Genomic DNA, 10,872 nt, shown 5'->3' on the forward strand with positions numbered 1-10,872 from the left:
GGGGCCCCGCAACGCTCGGCTCGGGGAGGTGTGGGGGGGGGGGTGACGCTGAACAGCGATCATGCATCTGGTCCACGTGCCGCTTCCACACATCCCCACCATCAGTCCGTACCATGCAATTCGCCGGCCCTAGCACCACAGAGACCACCGCCGGCACCCATTTGGAACCGTGGAAATAATCGCGAACCATTACCCGCTGCCCCACCTCGAAGCTGCGCAGCCGCGTCGGACGCGACATTGCCCCACTCCCCGACCCTCCAGGTCGCAGCAAATCCAGCCTGGACCGCAAAGCCCATCCATAGAGACGAATGGCAGGCGAATCACCCGTGACAGGATGAACTGCGTTCCTATAATGGAGCAAAAAGACATCGACTACCGTCTGCACAGGTGCAACACCCCCCCTGTGCAAAGCCCGCTTCAACATCTTGACAAACGACTCAGCTTGGCCATTCGTCTCAGGATGATACGGTGCGGACCTTAGATGTCGAATACCATTCTGGCGCATAAACTCATCAAATACACCCGCGATGAACTGCGGACCATTATCAGAGACCAGGATCTCCGGCAACCCTTTATTAGCAAAGATCGTCCGCAGCTTCTCTACTGTAATGTTTGCTGAAGTATGCTGCATTACCACAACCTCCGGCCATTTAGAGAATGCATCAATCACAATCAAAAACATCTTGCCATTCACCGGTCCTGCAAAATCTACATGGACCCTCTGCCAAGCTCGGTCTGGCACAGGCCAGAGACCCGAAGCTCGACGCGGGTTATCAGCATCTGTCTGGCACGTGGCGCAACGCTTAACCAACTGCTCAATGTCTTTGTCCAACCCCGGCCACCACAACAGGCTACGAGCAAGACTCTTGGTCTTCACGATGCCCAGGTGACTGACATGCAGTTCTTCCAAACACCGCTGCCTGAACCTCGGTGGAATCACGGTCCTCATTCCCCACATTATGCACCGTTGGACCAACGACAGCTCCGCTGCGCGTGACGTGAAAGGTTGAAATGCCGGTGTCGAAGGCAGATCGCTCCAATTCCCCGTAGAAATCGCCTGGACGACACGGGCAAGCACCGGATCACGAGCCGACTCCACCGCAACCTCCTGGCCATGACCGGCCCGCTTTGGACCTGGTCCAGCGCGAACACATCGACCCGGTCGCCCAACTCAGACGCAGCTGGACCCTCCGCACACGGCAAGCGTGAGAGCCCGTCGCAGTTAGCATGCTTCTCGGTGCTTCGGAACTGAATATCATAATCGTAAGCACCCAGAAACAGACACCACCACTGTATTCGCGCGGCTGCTACCACCGGCACCGCGCGTTCGGGTCTCAGGATGAATTGAAGCGGTTTGTGATCCGTCTGTAAAGTGAAATGCCGCCCCAGCAGATATTGATGAAACCTCCGCACACCCCAGACGAGGCTGAGAGCCTCCCGCTCAATCTGGGCATATCCGCGCTCTGCTGTGGACAGGGTTCGGGATGCAAAACAAACAGGCCGCTCGGAACCATCGTCCATCCTGTGGGAGAGCACTGCCCCGATGCCATATGCAGAGCTGTCGCATGCCAATAGGAGCGGACGCGCAGGCTCGTAGTGCACGAGGACCGTATCCTCTGTGAGCAGCCGCTTGACGCGGTCGAACGACGCTTGGTGTGCAGGCCCCCAAACCCAGCGCTCGTCCTTCTTGAGCAACCGCGTCAACGGCGCAAGTTGTGAGCTGAGCCCGCGCACGAACCTTTGGTAATACTGGGCCATGCCAATGAACGAGCGCAGCTGCGTCTTGTCGCGAGGTGGTGGCATGTGCTGAATCGCCTCCACCTTCCGAGGACCTTTCAACAGCCCCTCCGGCGTGATGATGTGCCCGAGGTATTCCAAGCACTGCTTGAAGAACGCGCACTTGTCCCTGTTTAAGCGCAGGCCGCACGCTTCTAGCTTCGTCAGCACTCGGGCAATGTTCGCCAGATGCTCGTCCGCCGTTTTTCCCGCAATGAGTACATCGTCCAGGTAGGTCTGAGCGGGCAGGCCAATGCAAACCTGATCCATAGCTTTCTGCCACAAAGCTGGGGCCGAAGCAATCCCAAAACAGAGTCGGGTATATCGATAGAGTCCTTGACACGTGTTGATTGTTAAAAGCTCGCTACTCCCGGGATCCATCGGCAGGTGAAAATATGCATCACGCAGGTCTAGCTTCGTGAAGTATCGACTCCCCGCCAATCGCGCATATATTTCATCGATTGACGGCAATGGATATTGCTCCACGCTGTGCCCCGGGTTAACTGTGGATTTGAAGTCCCCGCACAATCAGACGTCCCCATTCCGTTTCAGCACCGTGACAACCGGGGTGGCCCAATCCGAGCATGACACCCGTTCGATCACTCCACAGGCCTCTAGCCTATCCAGTTCACCCTTGACCTTGTCCCGCAGGGCATACGGCACCGGACGCGGTTTACAAAACCGAGGAACCACCCCCCCTTCAAGAAGAGTTTCGCCTCCATGCCCTTGAGTTTTCCAAGGACGTCTCTAAACAACCTTTGATGTCTCTGAAGAATCTCCTCCGACTGATCCTCCCACTGGCTCGGCACGGGTTGCACAAGGTGAACTGCGGCCCAGTCTAGCCTGATGCGGGTCATCCAATCTCGGCCGAGAAGAGACGGCCCCCTCCCCCGTACGACGTACACCCGAAGCGTGGCGACCTGGCCTTGGTACCGCACAGACACGTCTGCCATCCCGACTGGCGTTATCTTCTCGCGGGTGTACGTGAACAGCGCGAGGTTTGACCTGATAAGCTTCAAGCCGTTGAGTCTACGCGCGGTCTGTTCGCCGATGAGCGACACCGCTGCCCCCGTATCGACCTGGAACGTGATCGGCGTTTCGTTCACTTCGACTTCCACCATCATCGGGCGCGCCGTCGTCGGGCCAACTGAACACAGGCTCAACAACGGCCGCTGGTTCCGCCCCGAGTCGCGTTGCACATCGCCGTCCATGACTTTAACGGTGGCCGAAGCCCCACGGCACACACGCGCCAAATGACCCACCTTGTGACAATTCAAACACACGATGCCTTTATACAGGCATGCACGGCGCAGGTGTCGACCTCCACATCCCAAGCATGTCCGCGGGGTCACGCCGCTGCACGCGTGGCCGCGCGGCGACGTCCGACCCGCATCGAAGGTCATGCGCGCGTTCCGGGGTGCTCGAGACCCCGCGTGGCCGGTGGTGGCTCGAACATCCCCGCGAGTCTGCTCAACCGCCATGTGTGCTTTCATTTTCTCCACAATGTCCCGAAACGCCAGCCCGTCATCCCGGGGCCTGTTCGGTGCCACTAAATCACCCAGCAGCCGATAATGCTCCGGCGAAAGCGAAGCGAGCAAGATCGACTTCTGCTTGCTCTCGTCGACCACATCGTTCGCGTGGAAATAGCATTCCAATTGCTCCGAAAACAATTCGAAGTCGTCCCCGTCGAAAACGGGCATAAGTCCGTATGCACCCATCCTCGTCAGCCAACTAGTGTGTACTAGGTGCGGTGGGACGCAAGAAGCACGCGGGCCGCCATCTACTCCGCTTTATTGCGCGACCAGAAACACAGTCTTACCACCCCTAGCGGGCGAGGCATGATATACGAAAACCCAATCACGTGACACAGCACACACACGAGTATTTGGTCACAGAAATTGACTGCTTTGGTGTCTTCCACATATGGATATCACAGATAATGTCAAGCCTGATGTTGGCTTAGCGGTTAGGGTGGCTGGCTTGGGATATTAGGGTCCTGAGTTCAAATCCTGCTCAGCTGTTGAATGAATACCAGGTGGTAAAATGAGTGCCAGCATGCTGGTATCCTGTGTCGGAGTGGCGACCCGTCCAGGATTGTGCCCATTTGCCAAGGAGACTGCTGAAGCAGCACCAACGCTCTGCACAGAGTATGGTCCCAATCTCCTCCATCTCCTCCTGGTGTTGGCTTCGTGGTTAGGGTGGCTGGCTTGGGATCTTAGGGTCCTGTGTTCGAGCCCCACCGGCCGCTGAATTAACACCAGGTTGGGTTGAATCAGCGTGTCAGCGAAATGAGTACCAATGCACTGGTAGAAGGGCACAGCATCAGCGGCACAACCATGCCCCAACAAAATGATAGCAACCCCGCAGCCAATCTGCCATCCACAAGTATAAGACAGAAAATGTTATGCACGATTCACAAATAAAGAGTCGATTGCCAGAACAGAGGAGAGAAGAGGCTCTCAAAATCAAAATTGGTGCAAGAGGATGAGGAGCCTCAACCCTCGTCGGAGGGAGAAGTTGTTGAACACCAAAGAAAACATTACGGTCAAGTAGTGCAGCCAGTAGTGAACTGAAATGGCAGGAGCCTCCAAAGAGGTCAGCTCATATTCCATCTCCTATCTGCATAATTTGCAGAATGAAAGAGCACATATTCCGAGCTGCTGAAGTCAAAGGGTGGAGGAGCTCCTTGTGAGCCAACGGCCATCCATAGCTAGTGCCCAACTGTGTCTGCGGACGTCCTCCTGCAGTTGGGTTACTTTTTTCTTAGGAGGTTGGTGGTAGGATTTGCACTCTGGCCACTGTAAAACCCTTCATTCCGCAAAACACACAAACGCAAAAAAATCTGAAAACCCACTCCGTGGGAGTACCTCCTGTGCAGCTTCCCTTCGCAGGGCAGCTCACCGGATGGCGGGATTGGGGCAAAACCTTCGGGACCCCCAATCTTTGATGAAAGGAGGGAAACCACGGGGTAACCTCCCTGGGTCAGATTGCGGGAGAGTGTGTCGGAGTGGTGCTGAGGTGTCGTCCACCAGATAGCGGTCTCCTTGGGTTAACCTGAGGCGGTCCCTTCGGGTGGGTGCCTGGAATGTCCTATCCCTAAGAGAGGATGATCACCTGTCTCTGTTATCATCTGAGCTCAAGCGTTTGGACATCGGTATTGCAGCTCTCTCTGAGGTTCGGAGACCGGATTGCGGCAAGATAATGGTAGGTGGTTACACCTACTATTGGTCTGGTCGCTCTGATGGTTACCATACTCAAGGACTTGCTGTAGCTGTGTCCAATAAGCTGACCCCAATGATAATTGAGGTAACACCGGTCAATGAGCGTATTATGAGACTAAGGATTCGTCACCCCTTAGGTGTCATTTCCCTGGTCTCTGTCGATGCACCGACTGAGGCGAGTGACCTCACCGTGAAGGACACATTCTACGCCACGCTCGAGTCTGTAGTTGATCAGTGCCCCAGACGAGATACACTTCTAGTCTTGGGGGATTTCAATGCATCGACTGGAACTGATAGGGATGGTTATGAGACGTGTGTTAGTCCCCATGGGTCAGGAAGTATGAATCAGAATAGGACGAAGTTCCTTGACTTTGCAAGAAGTCATGGACTTAGGATGGCCGGTTCATGGTTTCAGCGCCCACAAGCTCATCGATGGACTTGGTACTCCAACGCTGGCAGTGTGGCAAAGGAGACAATGTCCTCGTTGATGGTCGCTGGAGGATGATCCAGAACTGCAGGGTCTACCGGAGTGCTCAGTTCCTCAATACTGACCACCGGCTTGTTGTAGCAACTCTAAAGCTGCACCTCAAATCCTGGAGAATGGTACCATCCCAGCCTAGGCTGGATGTTGGCAAGCTCAAGGATGAGAGAGTAGCTGAGGAGTTTGCGAACAGGCTGAGTGGACATTTGGGGTGCCTGGGTGCATTGGGGGGTCTTGAAGAGTTATGGATTACCTTCAAGACCACCGTCTTTGATGTTGCCGGTGGATGTCTTGGAACTCACCGCAGGGCAAAGAAGAATTTTGTCTCTTAAGGGACACTGGATACCATTGACCAGAGTTGCAGGGCCAGGCTGAATGGCAGAGCTGAGCTGTTCAGGGAGCTGAGGCGTAAAACTGTACGTGCACTAAGGGTGGACAAGGAGGTCTATGTGCGAGGAATCTGTGAGGGGGTAGAGCATCACCTGTGGACAGGTGATTCTCGTCCCGCTTACAGGGGAATTCACGCATTGCGTTCATCCAAGCCCATCCCTCGGAGCACTGCAGTTAGAGCAGAGAGTGGTAGGCTCTTAACAGAGGAGTCTGAAGTGAAGGCCCGCTGGGCCGGTTACTTTGAGCGGTTGTACCAGGCTGATCCACCAGCTGTCGAATTGGACGTCAATGGTGTTACAATCCCTGTTGCTGACCCTCCAATCAATTGTGGTCCACCTTCGCTTGTGGAAACACGGGCTGTGGTGAACCGGTTGAAAGAGGGTAAAGCTCCAGGGATCTGTGGCATCCATGCTGAACTTCTCAAGGCTGGTGGAAATGCTGCACTCGTGTGGTTGCATGCAGTTTTGTGCTCTGGCTGGAACACAGGCATCATCCCAACTGATTGGAAGAGGGGCCTTGTTGTCCCTCTCTGGAAAGGGAAGGGCGATCGCCAAGACTGCAACAACTACCGAGGGGTGATGTTGCTCTCAGTGCCGGGCAAGGTCTTTGCTCGGATAATTCTTGATAGGGTTCGCCACCATCTGCTTGAACACCAGCGTCCAGAGCAGTCAGGCTTTACACCAAAGAGGTCAACGATTGACCGTATCCTTGCTCTTCGTGTCCTCACCGAACACAGACGAGAGTTTCAGCAGGGTCTGCTTGCAGCCTATGTTGATCTCTGTAAAGCGTTCGATTCAGTGAATCGGGATGCCCTCTGGAGGATTCTTGGTCTTTGTGGGGTGCCACCAAAACTGATTGATCTGATGTCTGAACTCTATTCTGGTACTGAGAGTGCTGTGAAGTGTGGTGGTGTACCATCTCTGACTTATTTCCAGTTGTTACTGGAGTTTGTCAGGGGTGTGTTCTGGCCCCCACACTTTTCAGCACTTGTATGGACTGGATTCTCGGGAGGATGTCGGAAAGATCAAGCTGTTCTGCATCGTTTGGGAATGTCAAGATCTCGGACCTTGATTTCGCAGATGATGCAGTCATCTTTGCGGAGACTTTATATATCCTTTTGGGGGCCCTCGAGGTGCTGAATGAGGAGTCGGAGCCGCTGGGATTACGGGTTTCTTGGGTCAAAACTAAGATCCAGGCTTTCAATGACATCTTGGATGCTGCTGTCCTGTCTGTGTCTGTTTGTGGTGAGGATGTTGAGGTCATGGAGAGATTCACTTACCTTGGCAGTGATATTCATGTCTCTGCTGGCTGTGAGTCAGAGGTCAATAGACGTCTGGGTCGGGCCTGGGGATTCATGGATTCACTGGATCATGGGGTGTGGCGCTGCCGGTACCTGTGCGGGAGGACGAAAGTCTGAGTCTTCAGGTCCTTGGTGCTTCCAGTCTTGCTCTATGGATGCGAGACTTGGACTCTGACCAAGGATCTGAGACGGAGACTTATTTACTTTGGTACCAGATCTCTTCGGAGAATCCTTAGCTATCGCTGGTCAGATTTTGTGTCCAACGAGCGGTTGCTGAGAGAGACTCGGATGAGATTTGTTACCTGCATGGTCCGTGAGCGTCAGTTGCGGCTGTATGGACATGTGGCTCGTTTTCCTGACGCTGATCCTGCTCACCAGATTCTCTCAGCGAGGGAGTCTTGTGAGTGGAGGAGGCCAATGGGCCGACCACGTGCCTCGTGGTTGCAGCAGGTTGACCAGCATCTCAAGGAGATGGGGATGGGCCTGGCATCTGCCTTGGGTAAGGCCAGACGGAGGCCCCTGGAGTACCGGCGGAAAGTGGACGCAGCAACGCGCTGTTCTGGCACATGCTCCCATACCTGACCTGACCTGAAGTCAGAAAGCGGGATCACCTTGTTCCAGCTGAGACCTTCGATGGAGGTGATCTTTCAACCGTCTTAACGATCATTTCCAGATACCTTCCAATTGTATGTATCTCTGACAGTAACTGAATTCAATGGATCACAGATTCAGTTTGATCCATAAGTCAATCTCACACAATAATTTTCCACCTCAACATGACAGCTCAGATATGCTGCCGAATTAAAGAATGATGAGGACAGCCTACGACAAATCAGGGGCAGAGGTTGTGTAGAGCTAGATGTCACGTTCCACAGAGAGTGCTACTGTCAATACACACTGTGTGTATAACAAGGACACCACACATAGGCGAGTGTTAGATATATAAATCAATTGAAGACCGGTTGTATCAAGCTTCTGATGTTTGCACAGGGAAGCTTCATATCTGAGTCTGTAATTTAGTGAACATTCTAAATATAAAATTCAGGAGAAACAAGTAACATTCATCGATCTATTATATCAGGCGACCATATTTTTTTTTTCTTCCTATTAACACGTCTTCAGCTGTTAAGCTCCAGATTTCTCAGTTTGAGTGGGCTTTTAACACACTCTGTAGCACTGTTATCAAACCAATGAACAGAACAGAAGCCCATACACCCTCACATACAAAGGGCAAACAATCAAGTCGCAATTCTTCGAAGATCCCTCAACGCTGAAATTTGCGAACCCGACCCAAATGGCCACGGGTGGTTCGTGTCTGATGATGTTGTTGTTATATAAGCACACTGGCATCTTACTGCCAATTAATGGTTGCTTGGCACTGTTGCTTTAGGACAACTGCACTGGTTTACGGTGCCCCCACCATTTTGTTATCCATCCACTGGGACCACACTCTCTGCAGAGCGTTGGTGCTGCCTAAGCAGTCTCCTTGGCTATTGGGCACAACCCTGGACGGGTCACCACTCCGACACAGTATACCATAAAGCTGACACTCATTTTGAGAAAATCGACGTGATGTGCACGATTAAAGAAGTGAGTTTGACTCTATTTAGCTATACAGCCATGTCCTGTCTCGAACACAACATTTCGCAAGGAAGATGGCTGAAATTTCTCTCACACCGCCTCCTCCCTACCTCACTCTGCCAGGTGAGCCTCCGGTGCTGTGGACTCACGAGATTCGCTCCTTTACAACTTATAGCATTGCGCTCAGCTTGGAAAATGTGAGTGATGAAAAAAAAAAGCTTTGCTGCTCCATTGCCTGGGTGTAGAGGGCCAGCGGATATTTGGACACTGGGCACTGTTAACACATTCACTATGACGGTGACTCTTCTCAAAACACACTTCTCAGCCACACAGAGTGTTCTTCTCCAGCGGTTTCTCTTCAGGCAGCGTCAACAACTGCCGAGTGAGTCAGTACAGCAGTATGTTGCAAACTTGAGAGGATTAGTTAGCACCTGTAAATTCAGGGCCTTGGGAGATGAGATGATCAGGGACTTGCTCATAGAAAAAACGTTGAGTATTAGAAGAGCGCGAGAGACTTTAAAAAGAACCGGATGATTTACCGCTTTCTAAAGCTGTGGAAATTGCATTTCAAGTTGAGTCCGCTGCCGAGTGCACAGCTCGGCTCGCTGCTTTGCAGACGCCCTCCACAGCCACGTAGCAGGCAGCGCAGACGTTTCAGCAACCTGATGACACAGACCTGACCACAGCAGCGACTCGTGCACCCTCGAGAGCGCTGTGGGAATTGTGGCTCTGCTTTCTATGCTATAAGGGTACCTGATTTCCCTGCATATGGGCAGATATGCAGAAACTGTGGGAAATTTAATCATTTTGTCAGTGTTTCGTTCTGGCCCTGCCACATCGCCAGCATTACAAAGGCCTCAATCTCCACACGCAACGCCCACCATTATACAGTATACACAATGTGTGCTCCAGTCTGGTGACTTTCAAGACATACACCGTTCAGCTGGGTGATGTGTGTGTACCTCTGCTATTGGACACAGGGGCTCCAATATCTCTGCTCAACCTGGACACTTGTAAATGATTTTTCACCCACCTGCCACTGCAGTAACTCTTCACTGCCCTCTGCGGTTATGGCGGATCTAAAATCGGCATAATGGACACCATCCAACTGCTTGTGCTACAGCAACAAGCACTTAACTGCGTTCTCATTCCACATAGCCCGTCATGGTGCCAACCTCCTGGGCCTTGACCTCTTCACGGGTCTAGGTTTCTCCCTAATGGATGCCAGTGGGTCAGCGGTCCTGCAGGTCGCCTCCCCGTGGCAACAGAAATGGCCCACGCTGTTTAACGGACTGGGCTGTCTCACCAAGATCACCCACCAGCCCCTCCTAGTCTCAACGATGACCCCAGTCATTCAGCCACTGTGCCTCATCCTGCTCGCTCGACATGATGGGGTGGCTGCTGTACTCAAGCTCCTGTTGGAAGCTGGAATTATTGAACCAGTCAATGCGGCCCCTTGGATCTCCAACCTGGTGGTTAGCAGGAAAAAAGTCGGGAGGACTGCATATATGTGTGGACCTTTGTGGAATAAACAGAGCTGTCACCCCAGACAAATACTCTCTACCCAGATCTGAGGAACTGACCACCCAGTTCCATGGCTTCACAGTGTTTTCATTCACCGGGGCTATCTCCAGGTGCCCCTCCACCCCAAAGCAAAAGCTGGCTTTTGTCGGCCTGCCGGCTGATGCCTGTCCAGGTTACCTACCGGACTTCACGTCCACCTTCTACACCTGAACTTTCCAAACGGGGGGGGGGGAAAGTGTTATATATCCATACACTGGCATGTTACGTCAGCACTGCGAGCTCATGGTTGCTCGGCACTGTTGCTTTACGACAACTATACTAGTTTACAGTGCTCCTACTGGTTGACGGCGCCCCTGCCATTTTGAGATAGCCGACGTGATGTGCAAGATTAAAGAAGTGAGTTTGACTGCACTTGCCTATGCAGTCATGTCCTGTGTCTAACACAACAGTTGTCTCCATCTGTTGGATGACAGAACTTGGCACCACCCAAACTCCTCAAAAGTAATTCATGTGGTTGCCAGAAGACCAAATGTTCCTGCCGATTGAATGGTGTTTCATGGCCCGACCTCTGCGCAAGACACTCACTTCCACAGCACAGC

Source organism: Eptatretus burgeri, chromosome 15 (assembly GCF_056783735.1).
Source record: "Eptatretus burgeri isolate ZD-2024b chromosome 15, Ebu_testis_v1, whole genome shotgun sequence".
Taxonomy (NCBI): Eukaryota; Metazoa; Chordata; class Myxini; order Myxiniformes; family Myxinidae; genus Eptatretus; species Eptatretus burgeri.